The sequence below is a fragment of the Salvelinus fontinalis genome, unplaced genomic scaffold (assembly GCF_029448725.1).
Source record: "Salvelinus fontinalis isolate EN_2023a unplaced genomic scaffold, ASM2944872v1 scaffold_0281, whole genome shotgun sequence".
Taxonomy (NCBI): domain Eukaryota; kingdom Metazoa; phylum Chordata; class Actinopteri; order Salmoniformes; family Salmonidae; genus Salvelinus; species Salvelinus fontinalis.
Window position 1 is genome coordinate 19,310 of NW_026600490.1, and position 8,384 is coordinate 27,693.

An 8,384-nucleotide genomic window follows, 5' to 3' on the forward strand; every position below is an offset into this window, starting at 1 on the left:
ACGCCATGATAATGGGATTCATTGCCCTTGACAATCAACCGTTCTCTGTCGTGGATGATGTTTGCTTTTGCCGACTGGTCGAGCTCCCCGAGCCCCCGGTACACACTAATAAGTAGGCGCTATTTTTCAGATGTTGCCCTACCGGGGTTACACAGTATTTTTGAATCCATGAATCCACGCACATCCATGAGCTACTTGCTATGCGTAGCCAGGCACGACGCCTAACACCGTCGTGTCGTCAGAAAACTTAACGATTGTGTGTTGGAGTCGTGCCTGGCTACGCAGTCGTGCCTGGCTACTCAGTCGCAGTCGTGCCTGGCTACTCAGTCGCAGTCGTGCCTGGCTACTCAGTCGCAGTCGTGCCTGGCTACTCAGTCGCAGTCGTGCCTGGCTACTCAGTCGCAGTCGTGCCTGGCTACTCAGTCGCAGTCGTGCCTGGCTACTCAGTCGCAGTCGTGCCTGGCTACTCAGTCGCAGTCGTGCCTGGCTACTCAGTCGCAGTCGTGCCTGGCTACTCAGTCGCAGTCGTGCCTGGCTACTCAGTCGCAGTCGTGCCTGGCTACTCAGTCGCAGTCGTGCCTGGCTACTCAGTCGCAGTCGTGCCTGGCTACTCAGTCGTGCCTGGCTACTCAGTCGTGCCTGGCTACTCAGTCGTGCCTGGCTACTCAGTCGTGCCTGGCTACTCAGTCGTAGTCGTGCCTGGCTACTCAGTCGTAGCCGTGCCTGAGTAGCCGTGTACTCAGTCGCAGTCGTGCCTGGCTACTCATTCGCAGTCGTGCCTGGCTACTCAGTCGCAGTCGTGCCTGGCTACTCAGTCGCAGTCGTGCCTGGCTACTCAGTCGCAGTCGTGCCTGGCTACTCAGTCGCAGTCGAGCCTGGCTACTCAGTCGCAGTCGTGCCTGGCTACTCAGTCGCAGTCGCGCCTGGCTACTCAGTCGCAGTCGCGCCTGGCTACTCAGTCGCAGTCGCGCCTGGCTACTCAGTCGCAGCCGCGCCTGGCTACTCAGTCGCAGCCGCGCCTGGCTACTCAGTCGTAGTCGTGCCTGGCTACACAGTCGCGCCTGGCTACTCAGTCGTAGTCGTGCCTGGCTACGCAGAACGTAGCTACATTGCGTTCTGTGTGCGGCGTACGTTAGATATATCCAACGTATGCATCAAATTGTACACGTAGACTTGACAGAAATAGCAGCAAAATGGTGAATGTTGAACTTTTATTGCACACATATGCAGTAAACATTTGATTACATAATGTAAAGTAATCAAATGTATCCACACAGAACGCACTGTAACTACGTCTGCAATGGAAACGCAGTGAAAACGCAGCGTTCCAATGGAAATGTATGTACGTCTGGTGTACCAAAACACCGCACACCTGAGGGGGCCCCCAGTGTCAGCGTGGCGGATGTGTTGTTGCCTACCCTCACCACCTGGGGGGGGGGTTGGGGGGCGGCGGCGGCCCGTCAGGAAGTCCAGGATCCAGTTGCAGAGGGAGGTGTTCAGTCCTGAGCGTAGTGATGAGGTTTGAGTGCACTATGGTGTTGAACTCTGACCTGTAGTCTATGAACAGTGTTCTAACATAGGTGTTCCTCTTATCCAGGTGGGAGAGAAGGCAGTTTGTTGGGTCGGTCCAGGGTGTCTGGGATGATGATGTTGTGAGCCATGACCAGCCTTTTTCAAAGCATTTCATGGCTACAGATGTGAGTGGTGCTGCAGGGTTTCTGTAAATGTTACGGGACCCATCTGTAAATGTTACGGGAGCCATCTGTAAATGTTACGGGAGCCATCTGTAAATGTTACGGGAGCCATCTGTAAATGTTACGGGAGCCATCTGTAAATGTTACGGGAGCCATCTGCATTGTGTGTGTAACCTGATTCGGGCATCCGCCCACCGTGCTCAGAATGACACAAAATCACATTTTACATTATGCTATTTAATAATAGCAGAACAGACAAGTTGAGGATGCAATGACTTGTCCTTACCGCGCACTTTGAAGCCAAGTAACGAACAGAAAAATCACTAGCCAGTTTCAAGTTTGGGGAAGGTAACTTTCACCATAAAAAAAAAAATGCACCTTTTACAGTAAAGCATTCCATGCGTTTGCAGACCTATGTAATATAACCTACTAATCCTAATGTGATGAGTAGATTTGTGTAGTCGTAATTTAGACTAATAATATAACTCAGTCACTGTTCGCAATGCGTGGCTGAGCACGTGTAGCGTAGAGGCCTGGGCTACTACACTTTTATGACTGGAGACATTTGCAGACATTTTTTTTAATACGCCAAATTACAGGGTAGCCTACATCGCAGACACTGGCAAACGGATCAATAAGCATGACGTTGGCCATATAATGGCCCTATGAGGAAGGAGAGACACTAAATGGAATATGACATACGTCTAAACTGGAGGAGGAGATGAATGTAGAAAGAAACGTTTTAAGTGGCACCGACCCAACAATGATGAATAGTGAATAATGCTCAGTGGGCACTCACCCGGGGATATGGCCGATGCTCTCCGCTGGTGCTTAGGAGATGGGCTATAGGCCTACTGTTGTTCCATCAGTTAAGTTGAGAGTTATTACAACTAAAAGATAGGTTAGTCTTTTCATTTTCTACTCTTTAAAACGGTAGCCATTTTGCTTTTCAAACTAGGTTTTCCTGCCATTTGAATTTTGAAATATTGCGATATGACTGGCTGGACCGCCTCTACTTTTCACTGACTGTCACAACTCAACAATCTATTTGGTATTTACCAAGCGAGCTGCCTTTCCTTCCATTTGTAAGCAATGTGATTAAAAATATAAAATAATAATTAAGGCTAAGGGAAGCTAATGATCCTCTGTGGTAAAATCGTGCTTTAGTAGCCTATATGAATGATTTGATTTAGTTCTGTATAGACAGGAGTAGGATAATTAGGCTATGTCATTTTGGCAATTTAATTCAATTTACTTAGGCGGCATGTCTATAAGAAAGCTTTCCCTATGAGCCTATGTCAATCTACCATCCCCCATTGTAGAAAAGTTGCTCTATTCTATTGGTCAGCTTGTCCAGGAAGAAATGGCCCAACCAGACTCCGGGATGATAGATCACACATTCATACAACCAGTAGGCCTAGACTACATAAAACCATCTGATCCAACAGATCACACATTCATACAACCAGTAGGCCTAGACTACATAAACATAAAACCATCTGATCCAACAGATCACACATTCATACAACCAGTAGGACCTAGGCTACATACACATAAAACCAACAGATCACACATTCATCCAACCAGTAGGCCTAGACTACATAAACATAAAACCATCTGATACAACAGATCACACATTCATCCAACCAGTAGGCCTAGACTACATAAAACCATCTGATACAACAGATCACACATTCATCCAACCAGTAGGCCTAGACTACATAAACATAACCAACAGATCACACATTCATACAACCAGTAGGCCTAGACTACATAAACATAACCAACAGATCACACATTCATACAACCAGTAGGCCTAGACTACATAAACATAAAACCAACAGATCACACATTCATCCAACCAGTAGGCCTAGGCTACATAAACATAAAACCAACAGATCACACATTCATCCAACCAGTAGGCCTAGGCTACATAAACATAAAACCATCTGATACAACAGATCACACATTCATCCAACCAGTAGGCCTAGACTACATAAACATAAAACCATCTGATACAACAGATCACACATTCATCCAACCAGTAGGCCTAGACTACATAAACATAAAACCAACAGATCACACATTCATCCAACCAGTAGGCCTAGACTACATAAACATAAAACCATCTGATACAACAGATCACACATTCATCCAACCAGTAGGCCTAGACTACATAAACATAAAACCAACAGATCACACATTCATACAACCAGTAGGCCTAGACTACATAAACATAAAACCATCTGATACAACAGATCACACATTCATACAACCAGTAGGCCTAGACTACATAAACATAAAACCATCTGATACAACAGATCACACATTCATACAACCAGTAGGCCTAGACTACATAAACATAAAACCATCTGATCCAACAGATCACACATTTATACAACCAGTAGGCCTAGACTACATAAACATAAAACCAACAGATCACACATTCATACAACCAGTAGGCCTAGACTACATAAAACCATCTGATACAACAGATCACACATTCATCCAACCAGTAGGCCTAGACTACATAAACATAAATCCATTGAATACAACAGATCACACATTTATACAACCAGTAGGCCTAGACTACATAAACATAAAACCAACAGATCACACATTCATACAACCAGTAGGCCTAGACTACATAAACATAAAACCATCTGATACAACAGATCACACATTCATACAACCAGTAGGCCTAGACTACATAAACATAAAACCAACAGATCACACATTCATCCAACCAGTAGGCCTAGGCTACATAAAACCATCTGATACAACAGATCACACATTCATCCAACCAGTAGGCCTAGACTACATAAAACCATCTGATACAACAGATCACACATTCATCCAACCAGTAGGCCTAGACTACATAAACATAAAACCATCTGATCACACATTCATACAACCAGTAGGCCTAGACTACATAAACATAAAACCAACAGATCACACATTCATACAACCAGTAGGCCTAGACTACATAAAACCATCTGATACAACAGATCACACATTCATACAACCAGTAGGCCTAGACTACATTAACATAAAACCAACAGATCACACATTCATACAACCAGTAGGCCTAGACTACATAAACATAAAACCAACAGATCACACATTCATCCAACCAGTAGGCCTAGACTACATAAAACCATCTGATACAACAGATCACACATTCATCCAACCAGTAGGCCTAGGCTACATAAACATAAAACCAACAGATCACACATTCATCCAACCAGTAGGCCTAGGCTACATAAACATAAAACCATCTGATACAACAGATCACACATTCATCCAACCAGTAGGCCTAGACTACATAAAACCATCTGATACAACAGATCACACATTCATACAACCAGTAGGCCTAGACTACATAAACATAAAACCAACAGATCACACATTCATACAACCAGTAGGCCTAGGCTACATAAACATAAAACCATCTGATACAACAGATCACACATTCATCCAACCAGTAGGCCTAGACTACATAAAACCATCTGATACAACAGATCACACATTCATACAACCAGTAGGCCTAGACTACATAAACATAAAACCAACAGATCACACATTCATACAACCAGTAGGCCTAGACTACATAAAACCATCTGATACAACAGATCACACATTCATCCAACCAGTAGGCCTAGACTACATAAACATAAAACCAACAGATCACACATTCATCCAACCAGTAGGCCTAGACTACATAAACATAAAACCAACAGATCACACATTCATACAACCAGTAGGCCTAGGCTACATAAACATAAAACCATCTCATCCAACAGATCACACATTCATCCAACCAGTAGGCCTAGACTACATAAACATAAAACCATCTCATCCAACAGATCACACATTCATACAACCAGTAGGCCTAGACTACATAAAACCATCTGATCCAACAGATCACACATTCATACAACCAGTAGGCCTAGACTACATAAAACCATCTGATCCAACAGATCACACATTCATACAACCAGTAGGCCTAGACTACATAAAACCATCTGATACAACAGATCACACATTCATACAACCAGTAGGCCTAGACTACATAAACATAAAACCATCTGATACAACAGATCACACATTCATACAACCACTAGGCCTAGACTACATAAACATAAAACCAACAGATCACACATTCATCCAACCAGTAGGCCTAGGCTACATAAACATAAAACCATCTGATACAACAGATCACACATTCATACAACCAGTAGGCCTAGACTACATAAAACCATCTGATACAACAGATCACACATTCATCCAACCAGTAGGCCTAGACTACATTAACATAAAACCAACAGATCACACATTCATCCAACCAGTAGGCCTAGGCTACATAAACATAACCAACAGATCACACATTCATCCAACCAGTAGGCCTAGACTACATAAACATAAAACCATCTGATCCAACAGATCACACATTCATACAACCAGTAGGCCTAGACTACATAAACATAACCAACAGATCACACATTCATACAACCAGTAGGCCTAGACTACATAAACATAAAACCATCTGATACAACAGATCACACATTCATCCAACCAGTAGGCCTAGGCTACATAAACATAAAACCATCTGATCCAACAGATCACACATTCATCCAACCAGTAGGCCTAGGCTACATAAACATAAAACCATCTGATACAACAGATCACACATTCATACAACCAGTAGGCCTAGACTACATAAACATAAAACCATCTGATCCAACAGATCACACATTCATACAACCAGTAGGCCTAGACTACATAAACATAACCAACAGATCACACATTCATACAACCAGTAGGCCTAGACTACATAAACATAACCAACAGATCACACATTCATACAACCAGTAGGCCTAGGCTACATAAACATAAAACCATCTGATACAACAGATCACACATTCATACAACCAGTAGGCCTAGACTACATAAACATAACCAACAGATCACACATTCATCCAACCAGTAGGCCTAGGCTACATAAACATAACCAACAGATCACACATTCATCCAACCAGTAGGCCTAGGCTACATAAACATAAAACCATCTGATACAACAGATCACACATTCATACAACCAGTAGGCCTAGGCTACATAAAACCATCTGATACAACAGATCACACATTCATCCAACCAGTAGGCCTAGACTACATAAACATAAAACCAACAGATCACACATTCATACAACCAGTAGGCCTAGGCTACTGGGTGAATGGGCCTCTGGCTACCGGACAATGAGAGAATGTTGAAACCAACAGACCCTTAGAGAGAGAGTCTACTGGTTTCAATGGTATATGTCTTAATAAAACAATAGACTACTGGTTTCAATGGTATATGGAAGTCTTTCTAAAAAATAATTGCCTCCTTTGATATGGTCGGATTTTGCCTAGGCTACTTTGTGGCAAGGTAAACATGTTAAACGTCCAGTCCCTGTGTCATGTCCAGGACAGCCCGCATCCCTTGGTTCTTCTCAGGAGCTCCTCCATCTGGCTTCCCCGTATACACTTGCAAGGTGGTCTGGTGTCTTGGTGATCGAAATGGATAATTCTGGAAATAATCAGGAAGTTTTCCGGAGACATTGTTGCACGGAAAAGTTATCTGCCAGTTTCTCCATCCCAAAGGGATTCTGTAGATTCCCCATTGGATCTGAAAACACCAACAAGGGTAAGATCCCCAAAGTATGCACGTAAATGAGTTTGGCCCATATCCTTCCATCTCTCTCCAAAAACACACCTTCCATCCAAATTAGTGCAGTCCAGAATGATTTTCTGGATGGTCTCTGGGATGGACAGTTGAAAAGAAGACTTTATGTCCTACACTACTTGTATGAAATGAGTAACCGCCATCCGCGTCGGCTGCATCCTTATCACATTAACAGTCATGGTGGCTCATTCCTTGGGCAAGACCACCATTCAATTTCACCATTCTTTTTTTTTTTTTTTCTTTTTTTTTTTACATCTCTATTTCTCCTCCTGCAGGCTGATGATGAGCTGGTTGCTAATGGGCTGGTCCTGGGGCTGGTCCTGGGGCTGGTACCTGGGGCTGGTACCTGGGGCTGGTCCTGCGGCTGGTACCTGGGGCTGGGGCTGGTACCTGGGGCTGGTACCTGGGGCTGGTACCTGGGGCTGGTACCTGGGGCTGGTACCTGGGGCTGGTACCTGGGGCTGGTACCTGGGGCTGGTCCTGCGGCTGGTACCTGGGGCTGGTACCGGGGCTGGTACCTGGGGCTGGTACCTGGGGCTGGTACCTGGGGCTGGTCCTGGGACTGGTACCTGGGGCTGGCCCTTGAGCTGGCTGAGGGTCAATCTCATCCTCTTCTTACAACTCACTGTTAGATTCTGAATTGACAGAGACATGATCTTCATTCCAAGGGGGAAGACGCTCCTTCCTCCTTCTCTCTCTGCAAAAATAGTTTCTAAGGCTCTCTGATCAGAGATTATTTTTGCCATTCTGAATGATTGTGGTAAGGAGCCACACATGCAAAGCTATTTATTTGTTGTGTCCCTCCGCCAATTTGCACCTGGCTGGGTTAGGGTGTGGGAAAATACAGAATATTTTACAATGTATCGAAATAATGTATTGTAATAACATTGTGCAGGTTCCTGCAAGACATTGTGTAGTTCCACAAGCTACAAAGGGTAAATGGTGTGAGAAAAGTGAGAGACAGG